General features: G+C 37.7%; 1 protein-coding gene across 4 annotated transcripts in view; it reads right to left on the minus strand.

The window, feature by feature from the left end:
• TAOK3 (TAO kinase 3) overlaps positions 1-9,708 on the minus strand; it is a 121,389-nt gene that overhangs the window by 101,710 nt on the left and 9,971 nt on the right. For 2 of the 4 annotated variants that reach the window (XM_072415960.1, XM_072415963.1), the window contains exon 1: positions 9,090-9,613. The exons of the other annotated variants lie outside the window; for them this stretch is intronic. The gene's annotated coding sequence lies outside the window, so the exon portion shown is untranslated. Of the gene's footprint in view, positions 1-9,089; positions 9,614-9,708 lie in introns of those variants that run through there. 4 annotated transcript variants of the gene reach the window in all.

A 9,708-nucleotide genomic window follows, 5' to 3' on the forward strand; every position in this document is an offset into this window, starting at 1 on the left:
GGGGAAACACGGTAGTTGTAACTTGGCTCTAGGTTTACATTAAGGGAACCATTTAAAAATGCTTGGTTTTAGTAAAATAAGATGATATAAGATAAGGTATGATTAACTGGTTCCACAGCAATCTGTATGGGTTCAAAAGGACAAGGTCATGTCCCTTAATAAAAGAAAATACCACCTGAAGGTATTTTTACAACTAAGTCTAAAAAGATATAAGGCATTTGCAAAGCAATAAAAACAACACCTTTCAATTCAGTATAGACCAGAAAAAAGATACTATAGAAGGTATGTTACTGAAAAATTTTCTGTTTTTGTGCCATTACAGTGATATGACTGAAAAGTGTTTGTATAGCAAAAATATTTGTTACGTTTGACAGAGTAGGTAACAGGTAAAATCCTTAAAAGTTTGTTGTGAGTTAAAAATGTATTGGATAGGCATTGGATACAAAAAAAAAAAAAAGTTGGCTTTAAACTGGAGCCAAAGTTCCACTTTTAAAAAATCCAGTCAGACAGGTCATCAATAGGAATGATAACCCTTCTTACAATATCCCCTGTTGCATGTCGGGAATTAATGAACTCGGACGGAGGAAGTGCCGGGTGCCACCATCTTCTGGGTACATCACTTGATCTCCTCGTGCGCTGGAGCGAGATCAGGTGACATAGCCTGCTTAGCATGAGATCAACAGGACTTTCCCCTTAGTGAAGGAAGATGCCTCTTCTGCGCATGCACAGAAGAAGCAGCCAAGAGCCTTCCAGGATGCATGATGTAGGTATCCCAGGAGGCTCTCCACTCCCATTCAGTCTTGATCACCACAGCAATCAAAACAGTGAGGGGAGGGACTTCACACGTTTTTATTAAAATAAATAAAAAAAGAAAACAAAAAGACTATGTTTACTCTATATAAAAAAGGTTGTCTACCCTTTTATGCAAAGTAAAAACGTTGAGTTTAGGTCTGCTTTAGGAACTCAACAAGAAACCACCATGGGTTCGATTCATAAAACAGGAAATCTGACATTCCCTGGTTGGAATCAAATATGGCCATTAAAAAAACACGTGGACCTGGAAAATTCCCACAAGGGAAAGTCTTATTCCCTGCTTCATAGAGCCCTATGAGTTACATTTACAGTATATGCAGATAATGTTATTTTATCATAAACCGACTTGTTTGCAGACTTCCAAAACTGGCGTTTCTAGTCTCTACAGGAAGCAAGGATGGATGTTCTGGTGACAACTAAGAGGTAATCCCCTGCCTTTGCAGACATTTTCCCCACCTTCCATTGAATCTCTGATACCATAGTACACAGCAAAAAAAAAAAAACTGTTCCATTTTTCCATATTTTTCTTGAATGTAGTAGAAAATAAGTGTAACTGTGTAATGAATGTAGTGTAACAATGTAGTGTAACAACAATGTTCTCCCCAGCCCTTTTTAGATGGGTGCACCACCCTGCACTTTTCAGCAACCACCTGGCAGTTTTTGGGTGGTTAATAAAGAGTTGCAGCACAATACAAGGGCTGCCAGCTGCCTACAATTTCTTCCCACCCGGCTTAAAACATTTCTGGGTTAAACACTGGTAACAAGTTAGGCTTAGTTCACATTAGTAGAAAAAATTACCCCTCCTGAGTGACTAGTGACTAAGCACCTGGGATTGTTAGCAGGCGGTAACTGCTAGGCGGTTTTTTTTTAGGCCTAGCAGTTCAGGTGGAAGTGGTTCCTGGCATGAGGAAGCAGTAACCATGATAAAGCGGTTCTTTTGATGTGCCCCTCAGGCTATATCTAGTTAAAGAGGAACTTTAGGTCGGTTGAGCAATTTTTTACATGCCCAGATTCAGGCATGCGCAGAAAGAGCAGCCCACAGCTTCTGGGAATGTGAGACACAAGAATCCAGGAAGCCGTGTGTTTTACCTTAAGAAGTCATTACCACCAGAAGGTCTCTGAAGACGAATGAGAAAGAGACCACCCCAAAAAAAAAAAAAAATGTAAATGTGGATGGGATAATCACAAATGCTGAGCGGAATGCCCAGGAAAAAGCCCCTGGAGAGGACTATGTGCTGTATTTTATCCTTTATCCACCAGGACTTAATTTTCATTTGTGTAATTTATGTACATTTTCTTACATCACAACACTATTCGAAGAGTATTGGGCAGTCTTTGGCGTTCAGGAGACAATGCCATGGTTTAAAGCGTGAACATATTACAGTTATTTTGTGTATCCTTCAAAGTACTGTGTAAAGGACCGTCTAAGATCGGAGGCCAGTGCCTTGAATTATGACATAAAATAAATTTATAATTAGGATGAACTGGAACCTTTACATTTATTTTTAGTAGGAGTACTTGCTATATTAAATTTGCACTAACCGTTACATTTTCAGAACAAGCTTTTGAGGGTCTACCCTAGTCTTTTAAGTGCAAGCTAATAAGGTTGATAAGAACCGAGAGCTGAATAACCAAAAAATAAATACACACATTTTACCAAACTCTTCTTGTATTGCACACACTGGAAGGACAGTTATTCACCAACTGTAAAGATTTCCCAATGTTGCCAATAGTTAATTTCCTAGCTACTGAATAATTGAAATGTGTCCACTCCTACAAAATAGATTCTAAACAAGCAAATGGATTCAAAGCCTTTTTAGAAGTTGTGGGTCTGATCAGGGAAGATCCGAGAACCACTGCAGATTCAGGCTGTTCACTTGTCTACTAGTCTTTAACATAAACATTGCAGCAAATATGCTGAAAGGACTGATTTATATATATTGGAAATTTAATAAAAATAACTAAACGATACTGTTACCAAAAGAAGCTAGCATTGTAACAAAGGAGATGGATTGCCCCTGAAATACAAGAAAAATTTCATGAGCCATGTATCCAATACACCTAAAAATGTGGCTAAAGCCTAACATACTGCAGTTTTTAATTTTGCTTTAAATGGAAACCTAGCTTCCAAAATGAGCATTGTCTTCTGGATAGGCCTGTCTAATTTTGTATGCTGCTCCTTAAATGTGTGCTCAGAAATGTAAAGTGTAAAATATTTATTAACAAAAAAAAAAGTATGAGATCATAGGGAAAAAAAAAAAAAAAAACATCCATTTTCCATTCTACTTTTATGCCCGAGAATCATATCATTGCAACAGGAAACAATCATGGCAAAGAACCATTTACAGAAAAGCAAACACTATGTAGTCAGATAAGTAAGATATTTAACCAAGCACAGAAGATAGATTTTGGGAGAGTCATTTACAGACCAACACATACCAATCCTATGTTACTGTTGGTGCAATGCCAATTTCTTATGGGAAACAAAGAGTGGTTCATTAAACCTCATTGAGCAGTCAAACCTGTTTAGGTGCATACCAAAGAGAAACAACTTGATTTGCAGTGACAGCTCGGCATGCATTCTCAAAGTGTATGGGAGGAAATTGACCCAAGGGAGCAAGAACTACAATTTAATTTAATAATTAAGAAGACTCGTTCCCTGGGTTCCACACCACATACATAATCACAAAAGATTCAGCTAGACAAGATCCAGATCCCATAAACAATTGGGTCCAAGCTTAGGATTACCTCATCAGTGAGTCACAGACACATTCTAAACATGCAGTTTCACTCCTTTAAATTTCATGTATTCTGCGTACACATAAGTAAATCCATAAAGCTAGCTTAATGCTAGCCTTGTATGTGATGTCCGGGGAAACATAACAGTCTGGTTTAGGACAAAAACGGAATTGTGTGTGTATATATATATATATATATATATATATATATATATACACACACACATACATACATACATATATACATACATACATACACACACACACACACACACACACAATCTATGTGCTATTGCTCTGTGCTCTCTATTTCCCTTCATGTGCTTCACACACAACATTTATTTGTTTATTTTTAAGCATTTAAAACTGTGGTTTGTAAACAAATGTTATCCTCTAGAATTCAGTAATCACATTGAAGGATGTGGAAGTTGAATACACCAGCTATGAGCTGTAAATCATACAAAGGAAGCAGTTTTGTGTAATATAAAATTAGGTCTTCTGTCCTTAATCACAGGACTGTTCTGGACTCTGAACGAGAAGTGTATTAAAGAAATATAATAATAAAAATTATTCAGCTGCTGATGTGCCAGTTGTGATGCTCTTGGTCATCCTAGCCCATCCCCAATAAAACATCTTTGCTTTTGTTCACAGGCACCAACATAGTATGTGTGGGCACGACAGCTGTTGCCTTGCTTGTAGTCTGCCAGCCTTCCAGGCTGTGCCCTAGCACAAGCACAGTACAGGAAAATATTAGCAGTAATGTTTGTATTGCAGCTTGGGAAGACTGTCACATAAGTAGCGAGAATCACAGAGGTAAAATAGGCTATGAGTTCCACTGGCATGTGACTAAAAGGATGGAATCTAAAACACTAGAATGCCACATTAGGAATGTTACTTTAGAAACAATTTAGGGAGGTAAACTACTACATTTTATACACTACAAGCCAGTAACTAAACTAATGCCATCATGATTAGAAGAACTCACATGTATGATGCATGGTGCATTGCCCTATGTAATGCATAGTTATACAGCATACGAAGCTGCACATATGTGCTTTGTAATATGCCGCACCGGAAAAAAAATTTGCAGGTGAAAAGGATAAAGTTTCCTTACCCGATGCAGTTAATGCAAGAAACAATTAATGTTTAAATGAATAGGAAACATAAAATAATATAATTGCAACACAAGTTCTTTTGAACCTGAACACCATTAAAAATGACCTTCCATCTCAGTTTGCGGAGGCTGTCATTTTCTTGAACCATCAACATAAAAGGTTGCATGCTTGTTGTGGTGTCCTTAATTGTAGACAATGTCCCAGGAATTTTCCTGCTTGTGTGGATGAGTCGCTATTTTCCCCCCAGAAGAAATTTTTCCAAGACTGCAGCACTTCTGGGGTAATGTAGGAACTGTGGATGTTCCCATTACAGCACTAGTCATTACAATGAAGGGAGATTTTTATTTTGGTAGAATCAATAACAAACACACACTGAAACATGAACTCATCAATAAACACCAAATCAATAAAAAAAATTATAAATCTTCCAAAAATAAAAAGTTATTACAATACAGCATTGTATATTTTAAACCAGACTAGGACAGCCTACCATTTATAATGGAATTTTTCTATTTGAGACACCCAAAATGTGATCACGGATAGTTTGAAAGAGGAAAAGAAAAAAAAAGAAAAAAAAAAAAAAATCACAAAAACACAAGTACAACTGGGAGATGGGGACAGAGTTTAACTGCCCTTAGGCACTACCTCTTATAGGTTGATAGTACTGTGGTTTCATGGTTAAGTGGTTTCTTAGTCTTTTAAGGTTTGGAAAATATGGAATAACCACCAACCCTGAGCCATTCATTTTGCATTGGGCTGCCACAGGTAGATAGTATTGCCCTGAGGCAGCAGTCCAGCGGCATGAGAAAGGGATAATTGTAACACAAACTTATCCCCAGCCTGAACATAGCCTAAGGATTAGTTTTCAGTTTTGGCTACACATGTATAAGACCAATACTAGGACTAAGAAGTCAAGCAACTAACTGCTTTGTATTAGCAGGGCAGTAATGTTTTTTTTTTTTTATTTTAGAGCAGTGCTTATCTGAACAGGAGTCTAAAGCTACGTACACACGGCAGATTTTTATCGCCCGATAATCGGCATCGGCCAAATATCGGGCGAAAATCTGCCGTGTGTACAGTCGGTGTCGTCCATCGTCTGAACGACCGTCCTGCCGGATCCACGGACGATGGACGACCATAATGAAAGGGAAGGGGGATCATGAAAGATCCTTTCCAACGACAAAAATTGCAAGTGTGTACGCAGCTTAAGTCTTGTATGAAAAACATTCCACGGGCTAGAATTCAGGTTCCTATGATGTTTTAATATTTTAACAATCCTGGCATTAGTCAGGGATGCTACAGAATTTATGTGAGCCCCTAATGCGTGATACCTCATGGACTATTTACACGCATAAGAAGGGAAAAAAATATATAAACACAAAACACATTATGTCAAAAGAGGGGCCAGGATATAATCAATGCAATAAACCTTAAAATACATCAATTCCCTAAAACAGTTAGCTCTACAGAATCTAACCAAGAAACAAGCTTACATTCATAGGATTGGACTTGACTCAATGTTACTACACACACACACACACACACACACACACACACACACAACACACACTACTGGACAAAAGCCATCTGTCACCTGATTCTGATCATACCCGATCAGTCTGGATATTCACAGACTGTATAATAGGAAGAATGACAGTACTACAGCAAACTTGACCAAGAGTGAAGTGCTACAGAAATTAAAAGTAAACATATACTGAATAGAAGAGACAACACTCTGAAATATATGATCTTTTCATGCAAATTACAGACCTGACAGCAAACTTCAAAGCAATGCAGAAAGGCTTATCTCCATGTTATAAATAAATAATTATTTAACAGAGGAAAAAAAAATATTCTAGAAGGCAGCAATGCTCCCAAACAAAAAGGAAATCACTAGAAAAGATTGCAGTAATAGGAATGATCCCCCCACCCCCCAACACGGTTTCTTCATTAGCAACAGAACTTCATAAAAAATAAAATTGTGCTAATCACCATATGGCTCAAGGCACATTTTCAAGGTACTGCTTCGGCAGATTTCCAGATGATCCCAAACAGATAGCACATATTTACTTTTCAAATTCAAATCCATTTTAAGCTCATAGGACAATAATAAAAAAACTTTAGCTTTTTTTTTTTTTTTTTTTTTTTTCTAAACCTCCTAAACTTTAGGTTTTAAAGCAGCAATGTATTTTATCAAAACAAACCTTTTTTTGGTGAAAGGTTAAATGAGTTTGGGAATAGAAGGTCAGTACCTTAAAAAGCATTAGTGTTATGAAGGCTCTTACCGCAAAAACAGCAAGCATGGGGGATCTAAAAAGCTTATCTAACCCCAAAAAACAAAAAAGTTATATTGCAGCTTACTAGTCCTTGGATGAGATGTCAACATTAGTTTCCTGTTTTCAGTTTGCTGGCTGACTGACTGCTGCTGCTAGAGACAAGTAAGCTGTTGTCCAGTTCAATAGGGTTGGCTAAAAATTATGGACATGGAAATAGCCCTGCTATGAGTTTGGAAATGGTGTTCACATTGAATTACTTGTTAGTGGCAGTTCAAGCACATTTGTGAAACATCTGTTGCAATAGTGTCAAGCTATAAGGCTCCTCCTCGCCAACATTTTCCTGTTAAATAGAGAAGGCTTTTCTAATGAACAGAAAAAAAAAAACTTCTGTTAAGCTGAATGAGACACAGCACCCTAAAACTAAACTTGTTTAGAGAAGCTTTTTGTAAAATGTTGACATCTGACAACAGTTTCCTTTTCACTTCCATAAAAATGATTAAGTCCTACAGAACTACCAAATGATCTGCATACCAGAAGCAGCAGGGTGAGGAATGATTTATAAACATCATACTTTTTTTCTAAATGCATACCAGTTTATTGCCTACTGCAGGAATGGAAAATAAATGCAGTTCTAGTGCACATTTCCCTATTCAAACAACACAATATACCATAAAAGCCAACCTCAATTTTATTGAAGTTTGGGGCAGGGCTTGACAAAACTACAGCACACAATTATCTCTGCCCCACAGAAGAACTTAAGCTACGTACACACTTCCAATTATTATCGTTGGAAAACGAACGACGAACGTTCATGCACGATATATACGAACGATCATATAGCACCGATCCTGCACATAGAGTTAACGACACGATCGTTCGTAGATATTGTACACACAATAGATACGATCGTTTGAGCGATAGAGGAACTATGTGCACGACAGGAAAGTGAATGGACGTTCGTTCATCACGCATGCTCTGAACATGGACGATCAACGAACGACCGTACACACGAACGATGTTCAACGATCGTCGTCCAATCCGATCCGTCGGTCCGGTCGTTCGTTTCCAGCGACTTTCCTCGTTCGTCGGCGTCGTTGGTTACTTTTTTACGAACGATTTTTTGCCCAATCGATCGTTCGTCGTTCGATTGGAACGATAAAAATTGGAAGTGTGTACGCACCTTTAGTCCTAGCCTGACTAAACATAGTAAGTGATATACAAGGGGTTGTTGCCACTTATACCTGAGGCAAATGACACAGATAATGGGGCTTATTTTACTCCCACAATACAAGCCATACACTATGAGAAGACATCCACCAATTGTTCAGAAGGATGCATGAAAACCTTCATGAAGCCTCTCCTAACCATTTTCATATTTTGTAAACTATGCAAGAGAGCCAGCTTTGAGCTCCTTTAAATCTAACAAATCAATATGTTAGGACAATCAATGGTTGATTTTTTAAATGTAGTCCCCATAAAAATTTGTGAATACAAAACATGGTCATTGGGTTATTTAGGCGTTTGTTATAAGACAAAATGCTGAATGTTTTTTAGGCAGAGCATAGATATGTTCTGGGCCAAAGCCTAGCACAAGAAGCATATCTGTGCTAAAAAATGCTGGTTTCAGTCTCTACATACACTTGTAATAACACTACTTGTAGTGCTCTATAATACAGAGCTCCAGAAGGTCCCTGAATACTGGAAAAAAAATGTTAAATTACTAAAAATGAATAAAACATCTCTTGCTGGGGTAAAGAGCTCCCTAAGGTGTTGTCTTTAAATGACAGAGTTAAAACAAATCAAGTCTCTACAGATCTCAAATTCTCAAAGTGGTATATTTTACCCACTGAAAACTTCATATTAATCATTTCGGGTTAAGAACCTCAAGGTATTCCTAATAAAACTCAGTAGTGTGTATCTGACACACCCAGCAGAAAAGAAAGTAGATGTAAAGAGAGATTCATTCTCTGCAGCTGTGACTACACTCGACATTTCCCAGAGCAAAATAATAAAATAAATGGCATCATTGATGTATTCAGCTCTAAGGTATACAGTATATCAACCAAGAAAAAAGTTTATAAACAATATTTAAGCTGTATAAACAATATTTACTGTCCATGATAAATTCAGTTTAGCAGCATACATACCAGACAATCAGAGAAACAAATCCAGTGCAGCCACACCTAAGTCCATGTTCTCCTTTATTTCTGGGCTGAGGCTTTGCTTAACACAGCTGCAGGGTCTTCCCTATAGACAATCTCTATAGCAGCAAGAGGTCAGCCAACCTACACTTAGTACAGCTCGATGTTAATGCGCTTGAATAACTCTGTTCCGTTTCCCCTACTTCAGTCAACTTCCTGGCTTTAACTTTCTTTTCCTTTTACGTGATATAAAATGAGGTTTGTCAGTGACACACAAAGAGAAGTAGCAGGGACTACATTTTAACAGGGACCGTTACTATCATTATCAATGCTGCAGACAGGAAACTGTGCATGCAAATGATGACTCACACGTCACACACTGGAAAATCAATTGCTAACTCCACTCACAATTGGTACTTTCTGGTAAAATACCAACAATACATTATCTCAAAAGGGTCCACTGGTTGGATTTACCTTTAGTCTCCACTCTTTGTACATAGGTTGAGACTACAGAAACCAATGGCATTTTTTTTGCAGATGGACACCAATAAATTTATTGTATAATACAGGGGTCAGCAACCTTTACTATCAAAAGAGCCATTTTGCCTCCTCTTCCACTAAAGAA

Source organism: Pyxicephalus adspersus, chromosome 6 (genome assembly GCF_032062135.1).
Source record: "Pyxicephalus adspersus chromosome 6, UCB_Pads_2.0, whole genome shotgun sequence".
In the NCBI taxonomy this organism is placed as follows: Eukaryota; Metazoa; Chordata; class Amphibia; order Anura; family Pyxicephalidae; genus Pyxicephalus; species Pyxicephalus adspersus.